General features: G+C 42.7%; 1 protein-coding gene across 2 annotated transcripts in view; it reads left to right on the plus strand.

Annotated features, from left to right (window-relative positions):
* Mast4 (microtubule associated serine/threonine kinase family member 4) overlaps positions 1-24,599 on the plus strand; it is a 606,534-nt gene that overhangs the window by 139,452 nt on the left and 442,483 nt on the right. The window lies entirely within an intron of this gene.

Genomic DNA, 24,599 nt, shown 5'->3' on the forward strand with positions numbered 1-24,599 from the left:
TTTAATGGGTCATAATTTATGTTTGCCTAGTGAGATTATCATAGAGACTGTCAAAAAGTTACACTGACATACGTTTTTACTGAAAATGTTTGCTTCAGTTGGGATGCATACCAGACAATAAAATATTTTTCTTAGTGTGATTTTGTTTTTGGTTAAATGATTTTTCCCATTACATAAAACCAAGTTTCTTCAATTTTCCTATGGCTTAGCTCCTTCATGATCCTGTCTGTGTAAAATAATAGGTGATACCTAACCTTGTCACCGGCTTTCCTAACACCTTCCCTGCTGTCAGAAATGTAAAACACTACAGCTCAGACTTTGCAGGCCCTGTTTCTGTGTTCTCACCTTTTGGGAGGCTTTTTGTTTGTTTGTTTTTTTTTTTTTTTAATAGAGAATTGGTGCCCTGTTACTCACATACTTTGTTATTTTTTTCAGATGAAAAAGTGAGAATTTCCTAGATCAAATTTTCTTTCTTCCTGCCCTCCCTTTCTTGCCTTGACCAAAATTTGTTTGTTTGTTTATAGATGGAGAATCTTACATGGTCCAGGCTATCCCCAAACTGTATAAATAGTGGAGGTTGACCTTGAACCCCTCATTCTCTTTCCTCCACCTCCCACTCACCAGTGCTACAATTAGAAACAGATCTACTTGAAAACAGTCCCATTTTTCAAGTAGACTTTATATTCAGAAGCAACAAAGGAATGAAGAGGTGTGTCATAAGATGATTCTCTAGAGAGGATAATCTTTGACTGCCAATTACAGTTAGTGGTGTATTAATACTGTTAGGCATTTCCCTTTGTTTGGTAACACTTTCCTTCTGCATTGAAACATTGTATCCTGCAGGGAGCCTATTAAGCTGGACGGTAAACAACTCAAAAATAGCTTCAGGAAGTCCCTGAAACTGATCATATTCTCTAGACCCCTCCCTGCCAGAGTCAGCCTTAAAAGCAAAGAGTCCCTCTTAGAAGATCAAAGCAGTGTGACAAGGAAGACTGTCCTCCAGATCAGTATCCTGGAAGAAGCAGAAATCAACCTGAGGCACCCTGAAAGGACATTCTGCAACCTGTTGAGCTGCCTCAAAGCTGTGCAGCTCTTCCAAGTCCACAGCATTATGAACTGTCACCCATGCTGGGCGTAGGCTTTGATGATAGAGCTGTCTTTGGTTACTTCTGCTCTTATAAGTAGCCCCTCACCCCAATAAAATAACGGCAATAAAACCCAGTGGTTCATCAACTTGGACTTTGGTGATTTCTGTAATTTGTCCTGTTGTGAATTCTCTATCTGGATGAATAGACTTCTGTGATGCATCCCCCAGGAAAAGTTTTTTGCCACCCTACACCCTCAGGTGCTTGTGATTAAGCACATCGTGACTTTAAGATGAGGTCATGGAAAAGAGGTGGATTAGAAATAAAGTAAGTCTGTCTGTATTTTCTTCCTTTCTCCTTTCCTTGTACTCCTTCCTTTCTCCATCCTTCCTTCCTCTAATCCATTTTCACTCCTTCCCTGCTGAATTCTTGTAGGCTGAAACGTGCCTTCTCATTTTGAAACTCTTTTTTGTCTGCAGGGTATGTATAGCTATTAGAAGCCCAGAAAATGTTGTTACTCTCTGGCAAGGAAGAATAGTCCTCAGACTGGAAACACTGCTTCTCCAATGAGCCTCGGTCATCCTAGGTGACTGTGTGCTGCGGGTCATTCCTTCATCATATCAGACATCTTGCTTTCAACTATTTCCTCTCCCCTTTTGTCTCAATTCCTAGTTCTCTACAAATAGAAGAATTTAGCCAAAGATTTATCTCCAAATCTTTGGACTTTCTGATCTAGACTAAGTGGATTCAGAGTTTTTGTGGTCTTGTTATTTGGAGGAGACCTGCAGTAGAACTTCAGAGATGGTGGGAATATTATGATTCACAATGGTCTGGTACAGTAGCCACTAGCTACATGTGGCTCTGTGCTCTTGAAATGAGATCGGTGCGAGTGAGAACTGGAATTCTAATTTGAAGTTAACCAGCCACATGTACTCAGGCTCCTGCACTGGATAGAGAGTTTGGGGAGCTGGGAAGATGCACTGATTTATGACTCTCCCACTCCAGTTCTCTGTATGTCCTGACTGTGCCCATCCACTTCACTGCCCTTCTTTGCCCTGTCATTTGGTTCATTCCTTGGGTCATGATTTGACACCTGTCAGCATTCCATGCCTCGCCCTTACAGTTCTTAGGAACGTATCTGCTCTGCACCTGAAAATTTTTTCATGGAAGACAGTGCAGAATATGAGAAAGGATTTTTTTTTTTAAATCTCTGATGCCCAATCCTCTTGTCATTCATGTTATCTGTCTGACAGCATAAATACACTTTATCTAGAGCATCTGAGCCTTTGGAAAAAATGAAAAATTGAAGTGATTTTTTTTCCTCCTGATTTTATAACCAAAAATTATTTATGTCAATGAAACTGCTGAGAGGCCTCAGCTTGCTGTCTTGTGACTGCAGACAACTTTTATATCCAGAATGAATCAAAGTAATATGTATACAGCTTAGTATAAAATTAGAGAATGGAACTTTTGCATGCTATTAGTGTTGTACAAATATATAATTTGTCCTTAGGATTTTTAGTATTCAATGAAGCTGAAGATGATCTTTGAATCTTTTCCAGAGAGGTTAGCCTAATGTTTCAAACTATATGGTATACTTATTAAACATAATTCTTCATTTTCTTCTTGCTTTCTGTATACCAAGGCATATTTGTCCTGTGATCCACAAATCTTGACTGCTTATTTATGACATGAAAATATGAGTGAAGTTTTATATTTCTATGTGCATATGTCTGTTTGAACAGACTACAGAGGGGACTACAATTGTGCAGAATTTACACAGGGACCTGAGATTTTCAAAGATTCAGTCACTTACTAGATTAAGGTAGTAGACCATGTTTGTGTTTTAACCTCTGTTGTTGAGTGTCTTCACCCTGAACGAGGACTCAATGAATGTGTTTGGGATGGATTTGGAAACATTTCTTCCATAGGTGGCACATGCCTCCTTTCTTTTCTTGACAGAAAGAATCTTTGATGACTTTTCTCTGTTTTCAAGCTTTGGATGTTAGATTCCCACTCTTACTTCAAGACAGTGTGAATGTTTAATCTCAGAACTGAAGCTAGAATCAGAGGATCTGAGGACGTTACTTTTTTCTTGCTTGTTTTCACATGCCCTGTTTTCTACTGAAGATGACTTTCCTACTGGCCTTAGTATTACCTCATCTTAACCACACCTTGGAAGTTTGCCATTGTCCCCCAGTTATGTTTTCCCCCTCCAGGATAGGCTAATGACTCCACTAGCAATGTTAGAGAAGTAAAACTTTGGACCACTTGTTAACCATCCCCTTTTTATCCCATGTATCCCACTTGGGAAAGAGCAGAAGATGGACCTCAACACTGGGAGCATTGTAGTGCTCCAGAGTGCACGTGGTTAATTATTTCCTTTCTATCCTGTGTATCCCACTTGGAAAAGAGCAGAAGACGGACCCCAACACTGGGAGAATTGTAGTGCTCCAGAGTGCACGTGGTTAATTATCTCCTTTCTATCCCATGTATCCTACTTGGGAAAGAGCAGAAGATGGCGCCCAACACTGGGAAAAGTGCAGTGCTCCAATGCACATGTGGTGTCCATTTGTTGTTGCTGTTTTGTGTGTGCCCTGGCTTATGTGTCCTTCCCCATTGCTCACACACATTGAAATTAAAATTTTACTCTTTCCAGACACTAAAATACTGTTTGTGAAGAATAAATTACTTAGAGACTATAATACAGGTTCTGATGAATTGAAATAAACTGATGAAAACCACAGTGGCCACTGATGACAAGTGTGGTCCCTGCTAGGGCTGTTGGGAAAAGGAGTAGAGATGCACAAAGCAGTATTCCTTATTCCTTCATCGGGTACAGATAATGTCTGTTTTCTTTGCTGTTATTTTTGGTTCATTGAGGGTTTTGTGTGAGCATAAGTATTTGAGCATGAGTGAGTGTGTGTGTGTGCATGTGTGAGTCTGTGTGTATATGAGAGTATGTATGAGTGTGTGTATGTGTATGTGTGAGAGTCTGAGAATGTGTATATGTGTGTTTTGTGTGAGTGTATATGTGTGAATGTGTGAGTATGAGTGTGATTGTGAGAGAGACTATGTGTATGAGAGAGTGTATATGAGTATGTGTGAGTGTGAGTGTGTGTTAGTTTGAGTGTGCATGTGTTTGTGAGTGTATATGTATGTGTGAGTCTGAGTGTAAGTGTGTGTGCATCGTATGTGTGTGTGTGTCTGTCTGTGTGTCTGTAAATCATGATTATGTGCAGGGTCATCATAGAGGGTGTTATAAAAGAAATGAAATTGATTTCTGTGGGTGGTTTGTGGAAAGCAGTTTTCCAAAGATTCAGGCTGAAGGGAACTGCTTTGCTGACATGGACTGCTCTTCTAGCTTAAGTGTGATAACTGAGAAATCAAGGCAAGAAGCAGGGAATGCTGCAGAGTTGGTGTGGGGTTGGTTACGTGACGTCAAGATGAACATGTCACTTGTGTAATGTGTATGTGTTACAACCAGAGGATGCTTGACATATTAGTCACCTTTTGCTGTATAGGAAATTGTCTTCCAAATTTAACAGCTTAAAATATCCCAAACCAAAAAGTGAGTCTCCAAAGTTTCCTGAGGTAGTAAGTCTGTAGTAAATTAGATGAGTAGTATTGCTCTAGGTTGGTTCTTGGGGTTGCAGCCAGGAATGCAGCCAACTAATGGCTTGACTGAACTGGAGAGGGCACTTTCAAGATGGCTCCCCTTGCGTTGCAGGCATGTCAGTACAGACATTTGTCTGGAAGCCTGGAGTCCCAGTCTTCCCAGTTGGACCTCTCTCTACAGGGCTGATGGAGTATGGATGGCATGATATAGCAGCCTCTTCTATATTAATATGAGGCAGGGGAGCTTATGTGTGAGTCCACAGATGTAAGTAGAGGTATGATCATAGAAGGAGAAGACCTCAAAAGTCACACAGCATTCCTGCTGTGGCCTGTTTCTTAGAAGCAAGTCCTGAACTCTGGCCTGCCTTCCAGAATAGGCTGTTAAAGTCATTCATAAAGAGAGAGGCACCGCACAGTTTGTTTATGTAGGACCATCACCCAGACCAGTGGATTCTCAGCTTAGCTTGGTATTCCTTTGGGCATCCTGATTCCTTCATCTTCTGCTTCTGGGTCTTTTCTGTGTCTAGACCATTCTGCTGGGGTTTCAACCTTGGGAGACCATGCTTCTCTGGGAGGACTTTTAAGCCTGTCAGAAGATTCTGAGCGAAACATCTGCAAGAGCAGCCTTTCTTTTCCTGATATTGATTCCTTCTCACAGCACAACTTCTAAGTCACTCTTTTGACTTTGATCAGTCAAACGACTCTTCCAAAAGGCTTGAGGCAGGAGGGAGTGTAGCAGATGAAAACTCTATTCTTCTGTAGACTCTATGCCGTCATTTGCATTCTTTAAGAGCAGAGATTTGACTTAGTATCAGGGAGGAAGGAGCCCCCTTGAGTGCAAGCAGATCCCCTTAGAGCACACACTGTAGAAGCCCTGCCTGAGGAATAGACATACTTAGCCACAAATTTTAATACATGCCTGTACCATAAGCCAAGAGGGCCACTTAACAGCCTCAGACTCTCGAGGGCTTCATGTGTATATGTTTCAATTATTTCTTGTTCATGTTTCATAACTAGGGCTCTGCTTGGTGTAGTCGTCACTCTGGGATGTGCTCTTGGAGCCACTCCTATCCAGAGCAAGCAGGTGCTGAAACAGACATGAGGATGGTCTTGTAAGTGTGTAAAGGAGTGCTTCAGCCTGGGAAAGGTGCGCGTTAGCTTCTCTCATACTCACTGGGCAGAGTACTTGATTATTTTGTGTCTACAATGTGGAACCCTCAAAATAGTCTCTTTAGCACTCATGGCTCCTGCATCTACTAAGTGCAGACACTCTCCCAGCCTTTGAGGATTTACCAGAAAATGATACACATTCAAGTTGCTAACTTTGGGAATAAAGCAGGACCCAGAAAAGAGTGGGGGTGGAAGGAGTTTCTATTCAACATATTTACCTGCAGAGCAGAGTAGGTCATCCACTCTGTGTTCTCTTCTACAGTGAAAATGTTGGGACTCAGGTCTGTGTTCTGAAGTGTGTGTGTATATGAGTATGTGCATTCATGTGTGTGGTGCATTGCATATGTGGATGAGAGACATCAAACTTAGCTCTGGTTCCTCAGAGGCATCCAATCTGTTTTTGAGACAGGGTCAGTTTATTGCCCTGGAGTTCACTTCAGGCTAAAACTTCTGGCCAGCAAGTTTGAGTTGTCACTCCAACCCAGTATCTCTTCTACAAACATTCTATACTCCAGAATTATTCTATTGTCTGGGGATTGAGCACAGGTTCACATGCCTGTGTGGTAAGCACTTTCCTGAGGAAGATGTCTTGCTAGCCTGCCTTTGGGGCTTTTGCTGAATATTTCTGTTGTTTATATTTCTTTTATCTAACTTCTTTGACCTTTTGTTTCAAACTTGACTAAATACCATTGCTGTTGATTAAATTTTGACTATGAGATATTGTGACTGCCTAAGATTTTGAATTATAAAATTCCTTAAAAGATTTCAGGTGGAGTACTTCCCTCTTGGAGAGCAGTTATTGAAGTCTTGAATTATTGATGCCTTCATTGTCATCTTCCTATAGATCTCTTTCTTTTTCTTTAATTAGCCACAGTGCCTTATTAACAAATGAAAAATGCCACCACTTAATTGTGTTCGTGTGATTTGTGTAATAACCCCGTCTAAGTTTCAGAAATAATCTTCAAGGTTGACTTTTTTTACTTTTTCCCTATTCCCATTCCCTGGGGGAAGAAAGGACGTATATTTACATATGGTGCATTTACTTCACATTTCAGTGAAATGTCATTTATGTAACATGGATGTAAAATTATCTCATACTTTCAGATAGATAACACTGGCTTGTTAGCTCCATCCTGCTTCAGCTGTGTATGTGTTGGGTGGGGGTGGACAGTCAGTTTTGATTATTTTCCTTGACCTCTAGAGCAGAGATTCTTGTGGGAGAGGAAGAGGAGATGGGTAAGACAGTGCTTCTTCGTAAAGGAACAGTAGTGGGCGATGAAAGTCTGGGCCTCTCCCAAGCGCCATGCTAAAGGAAGTTTGAAATAGCCAATGCTTTCATTTTCTGTAGGAAAGGTCACTGCAAGTTCATTCAGTCTCCTTCTGCCTCCACAGTGCATTGCTTTGCTCCTTGGTGAATCTGTTATCTGAGTGTTAGGGAAGCAGATGAGAGATGAGGCCTAAGACTAGGTAGTGATTAAGATTAAACATTGGCTAAGCTGTGGTATTGTGTTATTTATACCAAGTGCTTGTTTTTTTCTGTTCTCACCACCATTTTTGGAAGTTCTGCTCTCTACAGATGACATCTGTGGATATAGAGCTCTGTGTCTTCTAGGACCTGATGTTGTGTACCTTTACCGTGAAGGATTTGGGGATTGCTTGGTATTAAGTTTAAGGCTACACTGGTGAATTCATCTAACTGTCTTTCTGCTTACTACTAGGAAGTTATGAAGAGCCACCAGGAGCCTTAGCTGGAGGGGCTGCTAGGGGTGTCTATGGGTAGGTGTTCCTTTTGCTCTAAGGTATAGGACTCTGGTTACGAGTGAACACTTGAGGGGAAAAAAAGCATTAAAGCAGTGGTTCTGAACCTGTGGGTCTGGACCCTTTAGGGGCTGCATATCAAATATCCTGCATATCAGGTATTTACATCACAGTTCATAACAGTAGCAAAAGTACAGTTACCAAGTAGCAGTGAAGTAAATTTATGGCTGGGGGTCACCACGGCATGAGGAACTATATTTAAGGGTCACAGTAGTAGGAAGATTGAGAACCACTCCATTAGGGGCTGATGGCAACTCTAAAGAGCAACAGACAGGAGGGCACAGCAGTGAAATGCTCAAGATTACCAGGAACGCTGGGGGAGCTGCCATGTTTCCTGGTTCAGCACCTTAGGTGGTGACTGACCTGGAGTTACACAGCACAGGACTCCGTACTATGTCTTCTATCTAAATCACGCCTGCTTCAGCGCAGAACTGCAGAACTGCACGTGGTAGATAACCACTCTACTTTGTCACTTCCCGTGAACATCATCTCCCCATGTCGGTCTTTGCCCACAGGCCTCCTGCAAACACCCATTCCTCTCTCCCTTTTGGAGGTAGTCTTGTGGGGCTTAGGGGATCGTGGTGTGGAGGTGGTACAGAAATACAGTGAGAAGCTCATTGAAACATACAAAAGAATTGAAAAGAAGGCAGGTGTAGACAAGAGTCGCTTTCATGTCTCCAGTGGCTTGTGTCAGTGTGGACTACGCGCTGCAGTGCTGGGGTTGCCTGCATAAATGGGGGTGGTGTGGGAGGGGCAGGAGTCAGCAGCTACCGATGCTCGCAACTTTGATGCCTTCGTTAAATCATTGAAGTTCCCTGATGAAAATACTGTGTCAGAGGTTTCAAAGCTGAAGTGAGCTGACCTGCAGAGTCTCGTGGGGATGGTACCTGGTCTGGCTGGGGGAGGGCCAGGCATTCAGACCAGAAACAAAGGACACTTCAGAGGACACTTCCTAGTCGCCTTGCTACCTTAAAAACAAAACAAAACTCACTCTTGTGTCTGGGTCTGGTAGTCGCCAGGTGTGGTCTGGAAACGACACTTTCATGTATAGCCCAGTCCCTTCTGCCTCAATTCTCTTTAGGTATCTCCACCCACCCCAACTTGATCAGAGCAATCACCTCTAACTACCAGTATTTAAATGTCTTCACTCTGACCCATTTTCTCCATTTTCTTTATAGCCAGTATCACTATGTAAAGAAAGACATTATGTGTTAGCCACTACCAGCCATGTCTGGGGCATAAGTCAGTGCTTGGTGAATTTTGTAAGTGAGCCAGGCACCTGCAAACTTGTTTGATAAAAGTCTGGATGGTTAGTATTTTCAGTTTTGTGGGCTGCCACACACCCAAGTTCAGTTCCAATCATCAAGGACATAAGATGTAAGTACCAGTGGTCCATCAACGGTTTATTTGGTGTGTGGGCTGTCCTTTGCCAATGTCTGAAACAGCACTTATGGGGAAGGTCAGGAATGATGTTAGTGGTGCTGGTGGCTTACACTAGGTTACACCTAGGCTCCTTAGCAATGGAAGGATAGCTTTAACTTGTAGAGAGATATGGAACTTGAGACCAAAGAAGCCCATAATGCTGGTAAGGGGGCAGCCTGGCTTCTGAGATCCCTGATACTGTATGTATAATAAGGTGTGTGCATCCCTAAGAGGACAGGTCAAACAGGTGTGACCTTATTAGTAAGAGCCCTCGTTCCCATGGTATGAGCTAGATTTTGTTAATTTTTAAATAAGCACCTGTCAGAGAAATCCATTGCTTAAAAACCTCACATAAGTAGGAAAAAATAGAATTGGTCTATTGTAAATTCAGGTTCTTAAATTACTTTAAATCAGCTCATTATAATTGTCCATCTGTTTACATTGTGGCATTGCAGGGCCTGTGTGTATGTAGTGTGTAAGGATCAGGTCAGGGCAAGTGGCACAGCCATTGCCGCAAACAGTCATCACCTCTGTGTGCTGAAAGTATTCGGATTCCTCTACTGGCTAAAGTTAAATATATTGATTACAGGTAAAGTAAATGAACATTAGAAATCGCCCCACCTCCATTCATTAGCCACCCCCTGTCCATTTTCCCACCATCCCCACCCCCATTCCACCCCAGAGCACTAGATTTCTTGAAAAGAACACTCCCGTGTCCGCAGAGTGGAGTTCTATGCTCGCAGGCAGATTTGAAGTTCAAACCTGCAACTTTCTCTGAGCATGTCTTTTGATTTCAGCCTTCAGATACACAGGAGTTGAGGGCAGAAGCCTCTCACCAGTGAGATGTGAGCAGGAAGGGAGATACAGAGCCATGGCACGGAAGACGGAGCTAGGTCAGAGGCTGGGTGTACCGTGGCTTTGTGGCTCGTCCGCCTGAGACTATTTTCAGACTCTGTCAGATGTCCGTGTGTTCACATTTTCCAAGGTTGACACTGTAGCCTGTCAGCTTTTTCCTGTGGTTCATGTGCCATGATGCTGTTTTGATTTTGTTCTTTAGGAGGAAGGGAAATAGTATTCTTTCTTATTGGATAAAATTGGGTGTGATTTTAAATAATAGTTCCAGGCTTTGTTTATGTAGATGTGTGTGTTGGGGAGGGGGTTATGATAAAACCCTTTCCCAGCAGCCCTGTTGGTCTTATTTATGGTACTCTACCTGGTCCTTAGGGGAGGGCCCCAGAGACTCTTGACTGTGAATTGTTTGCTGCTTTCACCACCCTGTGGTTCTGGTGAATACTTCCTTTTGTGCCATTAAGAGCTTCTACCCAAGGTGCAAAAAACAAAAACAAAAACAAACAAACAAAAAGGCATTTCCTGGCTTGATTTTTCTTTATATATATATATATCTTTTTTTTTAATTTTCTATATTCTTTGTTTACAATCCAAAAGCTTTCCCCTTTCCCAGTTCCCCCCTCCCCATATGTCCCATAAGTCCTCTTCTCTCCATCCATTCTCCTATCTTTCCCCCTCCCTTTTCTCTGTCCTGGTACTCCACTACAATGATGGATCAAGCCTTTCCAGGATTAGGGCCCTCTTCTTCCTTCTTCATGGGAATCATTTGATATGCTAATTATATCTTCAGTATTCAGAGCTTCAGGGCTAATTAATATCCACTTATCAATGATTGCATACCATGTGTATTCTTTTGTGATTGCGTTACCTCGCTTAGGATGATATTTTCCAGTTCCATCCATTTGCCTAAAAATTCATGAATTCATTGTTTTTAATTGCTGAATAGTACTCCATTGTGTATATATACCACATTTTCCTTATCTGTTCTTCCATTGAGGGATATCTGGGTTCTTTCCAGCTTCTGGCTATTATAAATAAGGCTGCTATGAACATAGTGGAGCATGTGTCCTTATTGCATGCTGGGGAATCCTCTGGATATATGCCCAGGAGTGGTATAGCAGGGTCTTCCGGAAGTGCCATGCCCAGTTTTCTTAGGAACTGCCAGACTGATTTCCATAGTCGTTGTACTATCTTACAATCCCACTAGCAGTGAAGGAGTGTTCCTCTTCCTCCACACCCTCGCCAACACCTGCTGTCTCCTGAGTTTTTAACCTTAGCCATTCTGACTGGTGTGAGGTGAAATCTCAGGGTTGTTTTGATTTGCATTTCCCTAATGACTAATGATGTTGAGCATTTCTTAAGGTGCTTCTCGGCTATCCGAATTTCTTCAGGTGAAAATTCTTTGTTTAGCTCTGTACCCCATTTTTAATAGGGTTATTTGGTTCCCTGGGGTCTAACTTCTTGAGTTCTTTGTATATATTGGATATTAGCCCTCTATCAGATGTAGGATTGGTGAAGATCTTTTCCCAATTTGTTGATTGCTGTTTTGTCCTTTTGACAGTGTCCTTTGCCTTACAGAAACTTTGTAATTATATGAGATCCCATTTGTCAATTCTTGATCTTAGAGTATAACTATTGGGGTTCTGTTCATGAACTTTTCCCCTGTGCCTATGTCCTCAAGGGATTTCCCCAGTTTCTTTTCTATTAGTTTCAGTGTGTCTGGTTTTATGTGGAGGTCCTTGATCCACTTGGAGTTGAGCTTAGTACAAGGAGATAAGAATGGATCAATTCGAATTCTCCTGGCTTGATTTTTCATGTGGATGCTGAAGACATTTGTATTTGTCCCATGCTCTCATTGCCTAGAAACATTTTCTTCCTGATAAACTGAGCATTGGTCCTGTGCAGAGCTTCACCTTCCCACCTTCCATGGAGAAGAAATGGGTGTGAGAGAGTTTGCTTCTTGGTTGACGAGCAAAGCAGGATTTCAGGGAACAGTCAAATCTCTCCCATTGCTCTTAATGCTAAGGAAGAGTAGAGTTTGAAGATACATATAGCTGGGTTCATCTTCTCTGATGTCCACCAAACCATCTCTCCTTTTCTTATCCTCTGTGTCTGTCTGTCTGTCTGTTTTTCTCATATCTTCTCTCCCTCCCCTTGCATGCCTTTCTGTCATGCACTACTTCGTGATCCTCCAGTTCATGTTGGCCTGAGTCTTAGGGATTGGGAGTCGAAGCAGTGAAGGGTGACTTGGAGTTCAGCCCTAGGATGCTATGAACTATCCCCGGGAAAGCTACATATCAGCATGATTAAGCAGAGTTCTACGGCAAGCCCTAAGTGAAGGGTGTAGCTTTAGTAGAGGCATGGCAGACACGCAGCACTACACAGGCCATGGTAGCAGGCTGGGGATCTGCCATCTTTATGGGGCAGGTCCCCAGCTGTGACTGCATTTCAGAGGTGAGAAAAACCCACAGACCTCAAGTGCTGGGAACATAGGACAGGAAGAATAGTAATAGAGGAGTGGAGAATACTCTCCAGGAAAGAAGGGAGGTGGCAGGTAGATACCTGGCCTGCTGGAAACTAGCTATGCGGCAGTGCTAACCCAGCAGCTGATGACTCAAGGCCTTAGGATTTTAAAAATCCTTATTCTTAAATTATTTTAAAGCAGGGCAGTGGTGATACACACCTTTAATGCCAGAACTTGGGAGGCAGAGGCAGGTGGATTTCTGAGTTCGAGGCCAGCCTGGTCTACAGAGTGAGTTCCAGGACAGCCAGGGCTACACAGAGAAACCCTGTCTCGAAAAATACCAAAAAAAAAAATGTATATTTTACAATTGTTATTATAAATATTAGTTTCTCATTATTTGTGTTGGTTTACCTCATGATAAGCATTTCATAATTGTCTTAGGTCCTTTTCTCATTGCTGGGATACAACACTGTGCCAAAAGCAACTTACAGGGGTAAGGGCCTATTTCAGTAAAAGGTTAATAGTTCATTCTTTGCAGGAGAGCTCACAGTGCTGACCCTTAAGGGTGCAGGCCAGCACACATCTGCCAACACGATGGCAGAGGCAGAGAGGAAACCCTGCGCTCAGCTCTGTGTCTCTTTATTCCGTCCCAGGACTCAAGCCAGGAAGGTCTGCCACCCAGGTGGGTGGACCTCCTCACCTCCAAGTAGTCGAGAGAATCTGCTGCAGACATGCCTAGGAGGCTCCCCGTCCAGATGACTGTGGACTGTGTCATGTTGACAAAATTAGCCGTCACGATCACACATTTATTAAATCTGCTGATAATCGCTTTGCATTAACGGTACTTTTATGCATTATTGTTGCTAAGAGAGAAGCCAAGCTTTTTCTTCTGTCACAGACATCCGAGGGGGGAAGGTGGGAGACTCTGGGGGACTCCCAGACTCGGAACATGTGGGACATTTGCCATGTTTCCTGAATTCTTCTTGTTGATCTTTCTCTCTCTGTCTCCATCCCCAGTCCTTTCTTTCTCTTCCTTCTACTGTCCTCTCAGATTCTCTGATGATTTTCCCTTCCTTAAGGAGAAAGAGAGCGGATAAAGGCGGGCAGTCCTGTGTCCTGGCACCCTCTGTCCCTGGAGCCATTTGTTGACTGTCACATTTGGTGTGCTTTTAGTGATCGTCTCTCTGTCTTTCTCAAGTATGTTTGTTTCAGCCTGATGATGGCCCTGGGCTCCCGGGTCACTTGTCACTCATGGTTCTAAGGAACATTCATTTTGACTTTTGGGTCAGAGTTCAGTCTTCAACTCTGTCCACTGCTGACTTACCTCTGAAGCCTGTTTCCTCTTAATGTGAAATTACAAAATGAATGTTTGTTTGTTTGTTTGTTTATAGTTTTGTGTTAAAAAAATTGGTTGTTATTTTATAAGAAGAATCGAGCCCCCTCCACCTAAATAAATAAATAAATAAAATGCTTATAAAGTTTCCTTTTAGTTTTTTTTTTTTTTTGCATGTTATAAAAGAAAAATTCCAAGGCCAGCAAAAAGGACAATCCTAAGAAGGAAGAACTGGAAGAAGCAGTATCTAACTGTTGTGCTGTATTACACTCGGGGTTAATACTGACTATCTATACTAATATCCCTGTGGAGGATACAGTTATCTTTATTTCACAGATGAAATTAAAAAAAAAAAACACTTTGCTTTTAGACTGGAGAGGTTGCCCATTGGTTAAGAGCACTTGCCTCTCTTCCAGAGGATATCCCACCCACGGTGAGGGACTTACTGTAACTACCTGGAATTCCAGCTCCAGGGGATCCAGTGCCCTCTTGTGGCTTCTGGGGGTATCTGCACACACACACACACACACACACACACACACACACACGAAAATAAGGTAGTCCTGAAAATGTGTTTCACCCCTGACACTTGACCAAGAGTACTGATCTCTTCCTTGTCATCTTCTTGATTCCTTCAGGAAGTGGATGAGGCATGTTGGCAGCTCCCGAGGACCTGGCCCCTGTGGAGCAATGGATGACTAAAGAAAGATAGAAATTTAGGAAAAAAAATTGCAAAGCAGAATTAAACCTAGTATGTCTTTAGATAACTCCTCCATGCCCCTCTGTGGTCTAGCTTCCAAGTTGCTGACTGTGATCTATTTGAGCAATTGTGAGTGAAGGCAATAGTAATGCAGTACTGCTCTGACAACACAGTAAGGAGACCTAATTAATCAGCTGCCAGACCACCATGTACTTAAAGCCCTACCGTCCCGAACATCTCTCTCAGCATCTACTGTGTGGTTTTGTCGTAGTAGTTTTGTTTGTGGACATTGTTGCGGGAAATATTTACAAAATGAACCCGCCATCACTCTGTGGGGTCGGACCATGCTCTCGCACTCCTGCCACCACCACCAGCTCTCTGGACCTAGTGCCCACCCCCTACCCCCACCTCCGACCCCCAGCAGCAGCAGCTCACTTGTCCCATGAGTCACTACTTCCCTCTCTGTCACATTTCCCTGAAACCAGAGGTCCCACACTCCAGTAACCAAATAGAACTGCCAACCTCACGTTGGCATAACACAATACCCAAGTAACCCGGTAGAATCCAGACTCATAAAGCTTAATTAACCAATCAGATTTATATATCAATAAAATCACAATTTACAAGATGCCAATACAGTAATTTCAGAGCCAATTGATAATGATAAAAGCTTTATCCCAATATTTCTAACCTTGTGAAATCATAGTTACTTGTGGGTGTTAAAACCACTTGGGAACAGGATCTTCTTCCTGTCCATCTGCCTCCATCTTGGCTTCTCCCCTACTCTGAGATGCTTTCTGTCTCTGTAACTCTTAGCTCTGCTTCCCTATTCCCTCTCCAACCACAGCCCTCTTCTGTACTAATGTAATTGGACAGGGAAAATCCTGCAACAGGACACTGTCCTTTTGTTTAACATCTTTAGTTCTTAGCCATTGTCTGTAATAGGGATTTGGATCATGTTTTTAGGACAACTTTGGATTGACAAACTGTACATAATTAGAAAACCACTGGAAATCATTTAAGTTGATTGAAACAGCAGCTTCATGCTGGGAGTGTAGAGGCTTCGGGGGGCAAAGTACACAAGGGTGCATAGCAGGATCTGCAGTAAGTTAGGTCTAGGCTCTGGTCAAATGCACACACCAACTATGTTTGTATCTTGTGTGGTCCTCAGCCTTTCCAGTAATATCAGAGAATTGGAGTCTAGCTATACATTCTTTATGGCTGTTCACACTACTATGTGCTGAGCCTAGAAATCCACCTGATAGGCTGCCGCCTGGGTTTTAGCTGGATCCTTTGGACTTGTTGACAGCAGAATTTCAGCATCTGAATTTCTCCAGGAGTTTTCCCAGTTGATTCCCCAGACGTATGTGCTTTACCATGGTAGCCCCTGTCAGGGAGAGAGTTTGAGACCACGGAAGTAATCGGGCTTTAGAGTTAAGGAGGCTTTAGAGTTAAGGATACTGGAACTTGATCCACAAGGTTACCTCTTAGTGAGCTGAAGATGTTGAATCCTTGTGGATCTGTTTCCCCACTTGGTAAGTTAGAAATATTAATAAAACCTAACCCTGAGAAAAGGTGAAGTTGTTATATCCCGATAGCCTCTGTGATCCACGTGTGAGACTTTTCCATTCTGGTTTATACTGAAGGAAAATAACCCAGGGGAAATGTTTTCTCTTGCTTGTTAACCAGGATCAGACTTTTTAGTTATATTGCTGTTGGGGACAGGATGGTATCAAGGGGCTTTAACGACGTCAGTTAAGTAAACAACCTCAGGCATAGATTAGATCCCTAAATAAAGGTCAGGGAAACATCTAGAATATCAAGATGGCAGGAAAAAAAATGTGATCCATATATGCAAAGTCAAGTTGTTTGTTTCCTGTGTTTTCCCCAGTGTCATTGTTCCTGAGCCAAACTTTGAGGCAATTAATATTCTGAAAGGTGCATGGGTAAATGCCATGCTTTAAGGCTGTCAGATAATGTTAGCTGTTTTTCATATCTTTGAATGATTGAACTTGCTGCTTAATATACACATCATTCTTGGTTGCGATTAAATGTCCACTGCCTAATACCCTTCCTCGGGCTATGACCATGATTTCTTGCTGGTGGTTGCCGAGTATGTGTTTGTGAAGATGTTCATGAGCAAGGGAATTGACCTTCTTGAAGTTGACAGGCAAGAGAGGTAGCGTTATCAAGGTAATTTGCATATTTCACTCAGAAGGGAGGAAAGAAAATCAATGTTCTTAAGCAGTGAACCTTGTGGTACTGCTCAGTTCAGGTGAATGCTGTTACAGTTTGATCCAACACATTTCAGGACATTTCTAAAACTTATTTTATACTGCTGATTATGTTCATGATCCCAGGAGAGGAGTTTGGGAATCAAAGAAGCCAGACATGGGGGTGTGCATGCCTGTAATCCTGGTATTTGGGAGATGAGGCAGGTGAATCTCAAATTTCTGGACTTTTCCCTCCTGACAGATATCAAAGATAGAAAATGATGTTGTTATCTGGTATACTTTGTGGTGTAAATATATTCTATTAATGCACTATTTGAAGATAAGTCCATTCATTGAGAAAGTGATCTGCAATAAACAAATCATTTGAATAAGTTAGGACCTGGGGAACTCTTGGCTTGCCAGACCTTGTAAACATGAAGGGTTTTGCTGACCCTATTCTTTTCCTCCATTTTCTTTTTGGTCTCAAGCGGGTTTTTTTTGTTTGTTTGTTTGTTTGTTTTTGTTTTTGTTTTTTTGTTTTGTTTTGTTTTTTTTCAGACAGGCCTTTTAGTACAGGCTGGCCTCGCCTGCTGTGTTCTCATAAGGTAACCTCCTACAACACATAAGTTAGTCAGGGGGGATAATGTGAAAACAGATGAAGATAACCCAGAGTAAAGCAAGCAGAGAGTGAGGGACCTCAGCTCTGGCACCTTGACATAGAGCTCCAGGACGTCTTCGCTGTTGGGCCAGCCCAGTGCTTGGCAAGTTAAATTTAGTAGCATCTCTGGATTCAGATACTGCATTGCTCATTTCCCCAAATTGTGAGGTCCAGGAGTGGTTCCATGCACTGCCTCTGCCAGTGTGTGTGTATGTGTGTGTGTGTGTGTGTCTGTGTGTAAGAGAGAGAGAGAGAGAGACAGAGACAGAGACAGAGACAGAGAGACAGAGACAGAGAAAATGAGCTTGTGTGTGTGTATGTACATGTTTATGTGTGACAGTGTGTTTGTGTATGTGTATTTGTGAGACTGAATGTGCATGTGTGGATACGTGTGCATTTGTGTGTGTGAGAGGGAGAAGGAGTGAATGTGTATGCATGTATATATGTGTGTATGTGTGAATGTGTATGTAAGAGTGTGTATATGTAAAAATCTCCACAAATCCTACTTTAGAAGATAAAATGAAGTCTGACTGCATAAAGTTATGATTGGAGATGGGACACATTGCACTTCCTGTTGAGGAGTCAGAGACTTGGCTTAAGGTGTCTAGGGAAACATTGCTAGATATGTAGTTCCCAAGGGAAAGCCCTCCCACAGCGCAGCAGCAAGGACACTGGTTTTAGAGCTGAGTGAGGCCTGAAAGCATCTTTCCAGTGTCTCTCTCCAGGCTTGGCTGCACCTCCTAGGGAGTCTGTGTTGTTTGCTGTCTGTCCACTTACTCCCATGCCCAAAACTGAACCTGGCATGACGCTGCCTCATAAGCTGCGTACAGCTGTGCACATCTGTATTAATCCTAGTCATCAGGAAGCCAGGGTGGGCAGATAGGTCTTGAATTTGAGGCCAACCTGGCCTAGGGACTATTTCAAAGAAGAAAACAGCAATAGCAACAAAACTGCTTACTAAATATTTCTAGGTGGAGATGAGTGTTGATCAGGGCCCGGTGGTGTGCATCCCTTCCATGCACACTGTGGATCTGAGCGGCTAGATCTGGAGGGATGTTGCTTACAGCATCATTAAGAGGAAGCCCTGTGTTCTGGGGGGGGGGGGAATGTAACCCAAAATGATTGTCAGCAAAATCAATTAGCAGACCCAGTGCAGTATGGGCTGGGACTGTCACTCTTTTGGTGGCCTGACAGGTCAATACTTAGATATTAGGAAGCAGTAAGGGGACATGGCTTATTCTTTAGGCAGTGCTGTGAATGAGAAGTGTTTTCTTACATACTCTGGAGCAGTGCAGAGTGTGACTCTGAGGTGCAGGTGACTGAGGAGCCATGCGCATTGCCTGTCGGGTAGGAGGAGGAACTGAGCTGAGCCCTGGGGAGACGGTGCCAGAGTGAGCCACCAGTGTTTAAGGCTGTGGATTGCTGGGATGTGCCAGCCCCTTTCACGCCTCAGCTGCATGTCCTCACTACCTGAGGTGTAGTCTTCAGACAGAAGTAGCTTGCCTGGGACATGGCCTTCGAATTCTGTCCCTGAGCATTTGGAATGGATTCAAGGCTCCTTCCAAATGCTGTGGCTGACAACAGACACAAAGGCAAGAAAATGTGACTTCTCATGAGTCAGGCATTCTGTGCCCTGGCCTATTCTCTCTCAGGCTATGCAAACAAACAAACAAACAAACAAACAAACAAACCAAAAACCAAACCAAACTAAAAATCCTGAAAACAAACAAACAAACACACACACACACACACACACACACAAACCCAAAGTCTCCAGTAAAGTTATAGCAGGTTTAATTTCCATGTAGACATGTTCACCTGGGTGATGGAAGAGCTGACTGTAAAATGGACTGTAGCTACAGCAAGCACAAAGGCCACCCTTTCTTCTATTTTACAAGATACTTAGGCATGAACATGTATGAAATCTGATAATCCTTACATCCAACTCAGGAGATAATTATGATTGTTAGTAATGTTCTGTGGGTGAGGAAATGATACATTAAGAGTTAAATACTTTAATAGAGACACTTATGTGCCAGCTCTGGTCTGAGCACCTTACCACTGAAGAGGTAGTGACAATCCTGCAATGACTGTCCAAGCCACCGAAGTCTGTTTATCAGTTTTTTTTAAAAGCTTTGGCTTAATAGTAAAATCTATTTTAAAATACAGTAAAGTCATTCCAGGTTGCCTATTTGATTCTTTATTGGGTGGTGAGGAAGAGGAAGAGAAAGGGTAAGTACTTAATTGGAGTTAGAAGCAAGGTCTGAGCAGTTTTGTGATTCCGATATTTTTGAATCTTTGGCTTTGTTTTTTTTTTTAGAATATTTAATATCAAGAAATAGAATAACTGAGCAATGTTTTCATAACCTACATTCCTAGTCAATCCTTTTCTCTGTTTTAAGCACAAAAAAGGACTTTAGCAGTGGTTCCATTATGAATGCAGATACATTGGTGATTCCTTTGAACTCATGAACTTTGGCCTTAGGGCACATGCATTCTGGATGGGTCTTTAAAAATGCGCGGGTCACATCTTGGGAATGAATGCAGAATTACAGAAAAGAGGAATGGAGCAGGGAGAGATTGGATTGATGGGCACAAGCGAATATGCCAGTAGGGATAAAGTTAAAAGGTCGAATAATTCATTATTTAGGAATCACCTTCAGAGATAGCCCTGTTCAAAAATTAGCATACTGGTTTAGTATATATAAAAGACACTTATAGAGGATGCCATTTGATATGACCTAAGGCTCTCCCATACACGAAATGCTCAATTTTGCCAAAGTACTGGAGACGCCTCTTTGATTACGTTTGACATGATCTCTAGTTTTTTTCAACAATAAAGGCTCTTTATGGCATGTGCTCTCTATTTTACTATTATATTTTAACTACATCTACATTTCAGACATTAGCAACTAATTTATTCATACTAAAAGTATTTCTTCCTTCCTCCCTCCCTCCCTCCCTCCCTCCCTCCCTCCCTCCCTTCCTTCCTTCCTTCCTGCCTTCTTTTCTTTCTTTTTTAATGTGTCCTATTGTAGGCATGAGGCAGAAGGAAAAAAAACTTGCAGAATTTCTTGTTACTCACACCATGGGGGAGAATGACAATAGATAAACATAAAGCATATGAAGAGAAAAGAGGGAAGACTTAGGTGAGGAGTATGGCATTCTCTACAGTTAGCACCAAAGCCTCCCGGGGAGACTGCCCCTCCAATGGAGCCCGGGTCCTGGGGAGGCAAGCTAGATCAGAGTGTCTCCTAGGAAGATGTTTGCAGCCATTGCAGATCTGCAGGAGAACAATGTGTAATGAGAATACGGGAGAGTATTGGCTGAGTGAGGCAGGTCGTAGGGCCTGGCCGGCCAGCGTGCAGACCCAGAGTTGTTCTGAATGAAGGAGAATCTGGGAAAGGACTCCAGACGACCATTGGGGGCATCATGCATATACTTTAAACCACACACGGGCTCCTCTCCTTAGTGAGAAGGCAGAAGAAACCTTTGGAAGGTTGTTAAAGGGTGGTCACTGTGTCAGGGACAAGGTGGGAGTGAAATGGAGAGCGACTGGGTTTGGAGCTGTATTGGGAAGGATGAGTTAGCAGACATACTGTTGGAGTTAGGACTGTGTATAAAGCTTGTGTGCTGATTAGCCAAGATAAATGAGTTTCTGTCTGGGCTCTCTCTCTGTCTCTTTGTAAGATCCTTGTAAACACATTGAAACCATGAATTGAAGAATGGATGTGCTCGGCATCCAGTGTCTGAAGACCAAGTGGGGGAATGCAGTTAAGCCGGAAGCGCTGTGTTTGTGGATGGTGAAAGTGTGTACTATAGAAGTAGGAAGATGGCGCCATGGCAGGGGGACCCAGCCCAGGAAAATGTGCCCCTGGTTTACACCTGCAGATGCAGGAGTGATGGGAAAAGTCGAGGGACCAAAGATTAGATGCTCTCATAAATGCCTTGACTCACTTGTGTTCATCTTCATTGAAGGCAGGAGCCACATGGAACCATGATGCATTCTGTTCTTCTCAGCCTTTGGCCAGACAGCAGTGAGGGAGACGATTACAGAAAACATAGATGTGAACAGCAATATGGGAGACGATTACAGAAAACATAGATGTGAACAGCAATGAGGGAGACGATTACAGAAAACATAGATGTGAACAGAATGAGGGAGACGATTACAGAAAACATAGATGTGAACAGCAATGAGGGAGACGATTACAGAAAACATAGATGTGAACAGAATGAGGGAGACGATTACAGAAAACATAGATGTGAACAGCAATGAGGGAGACGATTACAGAAAACATAGATGTGAACAGCAATGAGGGAGACGAGTACAGAAAACATAGATGTGAACAGAATGAGGGAGACGATTACAGAAAACATAGATGTGAGGCTGCTACCTGGACTGAGCGTGACAAGCAGTCTCAGGACCAGTGTCTTTGTGAAATTTCCTTCACGACTTTAACAGATTTCTCTTGGCTATGCTACTTTGGTTCCCTAAGATGCTTTTGTAGTTCCTGGGACTGGCTTCTAGCAAGAGCAATTGTCTATCTTTGACACGGGGAGGGGGGGGGTATGGGTGGGGGGGGGAGGTGGGGGGGGTAGGGAGGTGGGGGGGGAGTGGGGGAGGGGACCTGCTACAGTCATGAGAAATCAGGATTGATTGGTAGATAAAAGAAAGGCATCTCTTCAGATGGCCTCTTGAGTACAATGTGTTTATGGCTAGCAGCAGGCTAGGTGACAAAGGATTGGGGTTGGGCTCTGTAGTAGCCTGCAGTCTGCTGAAGAAGAGACCCTGGAAGTGTTTCAGCAATGGTCCTGAGCCTCGGTGAGAGGTTCAGGACATCCTCTGTCTTTAGTTAAACTGGTAGATCACCATCATCATCAGGGTATAGAGAAGGTGGAAAAGATTGAATGGAAATCAGGTAAATGGCGATGTTTGAAACGACAAGTCTGATAGGTACCGTCAGCTCTCTGGTGCGATGAAGTATTTTTTAAGAGATTGTAAGTGTTGGGATCCCTGCAAAAAATGGAAAATAAAGTGCCAGGCTGCAGTGGGCCATTTTGAAACGCTTTGATTAATTACTATAGAAAGACTAAAGCCACCGGCATTGCGGAAAATTTGGAAAAATGATATGTTTAGAGAGAGTCCTCTGGGGGCGTGAATTGATAGAGGGAAGAAATGGGGTCTTGGAGTGCTGCTCTGTTCATAGGTTTTCCTCCTGGTTTTGAGACATTTCAGCCTTCACTGTTCACTGCCTCAATCTTCCCAGGTTTGAAATAGTAGTCTCCTCTTGAGGCTATGATTCTGATGGGGGGAAAAAACAAGACAAAACAAAACACCCGGCCGATGGAATGTTGGTTTATGCTTTCATTTCTGTGATGAGTTGAGTTTTGTTTTGTTTTGTTTTTTCTTTTTCACCCACACTTTCTCTTTTAATTTCTTTCTCTTTCTTCCACATATGTCCCATGTCCTTTGTAACTATTGAAAATATATAAGGAGATGGCGTAATTCCTGCTTAGGAAAGGCCTCTTTTCTTCTTCTACTTTTCCACCCTCTGTTGATTTGCGATATAATGCTCTTCCCCAGAGTAATTAATTGCAATTCTGCAAGCCAATGAAAAACAGACAGCAGAAGCTGATGGACCTTAAACAATAAATATTTGTATTTTATGCAGCTGCCACTAATAATTAAGAGAAAATAACTAAGTAGAATGGACCCGAACCCGCTCGATTGCTTTGAAGGGGCGGCCACTAATTCTTGGTACATTTATTAGCAGGAGCAAGCATGGAACAGTTTGCTGAATGTCTATGGTACATTGCCACCTTGTGGCCACAATTTTCCTAGTCATGGAAAAGAGCAACTTTATAATATTAAGTCTATAGGATAGAGCCTTATTTGGTAGTTTCCCCCAGCTTTTTCCATATGGCCTTAATTCAAAAGATTGGAGATATTATGTAAGAACATATAGATTATAGAATAGAGGCATTTGAGAGATTATCTTCTTAGAAGAGGCATGCGAAAGTCTTAACAAGAAGTCTGTATTCAGCTGATATTGGGGGGGGGGAGTAAAAATGGATATGGCAGGGATATGGGCAGGATGGTGAACGCTATGTAGGTATAGAATAGTTCTGCCCTGGCACACAGACAACGGGTGTTTATCCTCTCCCTCATTCCATTCCATGCTTCCATAATTACAGGTTTTCTTCTGAGAAATTTCAGTGCAATAGCAACAACAACAACAACAACAAATTGGCAGTTTAAAAAAAAACACATGTGGATAAGGACATCCAGTGGTACCAACAATAGGGAACCAATCATCTCTGTGTCGTCTGTACGGTCTGACTGCAGACGGGTTCTTCATTTTTCTAGTCGCTCTTATGTAACTAACTCTTCAGGTACTCCATTGTCTATAGGATTTAAGGGCAAAACATCTAAAGCTGGTCAGGAGTCTCTCCTTGGAGGCCCCCCTAAATGGACATCTATGTCATGAACAGCCACCAGCTGACATCTTCAGATGACTACACCCACTCCTTTGAAAGGGCTGTTTCTTTGAAAAGTGCCCTCTGGGGTCCCTCCCCCTCCTAATTTGTCTTTGATCCTGGAGTGGACGGACTACTCATTCTTCAGGGTCCTCTTACTACAAAACCAACGGGCAATGAGATGCAGCACAAGACCCGAGTGTCTGGGAGTTGGAGATGGTTCTTTTCAAGAAGTGCTTGAGATCCATTGCATGTTTGATAATGAACACAGTAGAGGTTGGGAGAACCGTTCACATCTTGTGGAACTGAATCAATGAAGGTTCATTCTCAACTATCTAGGGAGGAGATGCCTACCGCCAGACAGCATTTTCTTTTCAGGCCAGTTTTGAATATGCTGTACCCTGTGGACAGACAAATAGACAACCTTGTTTTTGATGTTCTTTCTCCTATAAGAAGATCTATGATAGTCTTAAAAACAAATCATATAATTATATTCTAGCTTCTGTCTCTTTCCAATGACAGCAAAGCTGACTTTGGTAAAACCATTCTTAAAACAGCATTTAACTGTGTTGTCCAAGTATTTCCTGCATTTAAAGTTGTAGGAAGTTGACCTTTTGTGTGACAACTAGAATTTTATTTTGGGGACCCTTAATAGTGATAAGCACATATGTATATGCCCAGGAATATTTGTGTCCTTAATCCCATCTCGGCATAGCATACACACGAGCATTTCAACTTGCAGATAAACACGTGGAAGGTGCGGCTCTCTTCAGGTGTTCCCGTGAAAGT

Source organism: Apodemus sylvaticus, chromosome 16 (genome assembly GCF_947179515.1).
Source record: "Apodemus sylvaticus chromosome 16, mApoSyl1.1, whole genome shotgun sequence".
Classification (NCBI taxonomy): domain Eukaryota; kingdom Metazoa; phylum Chordata; class Mammalia; order Rodentia; family Muridae; genus Apodemus; species Apodemus sylvaticus.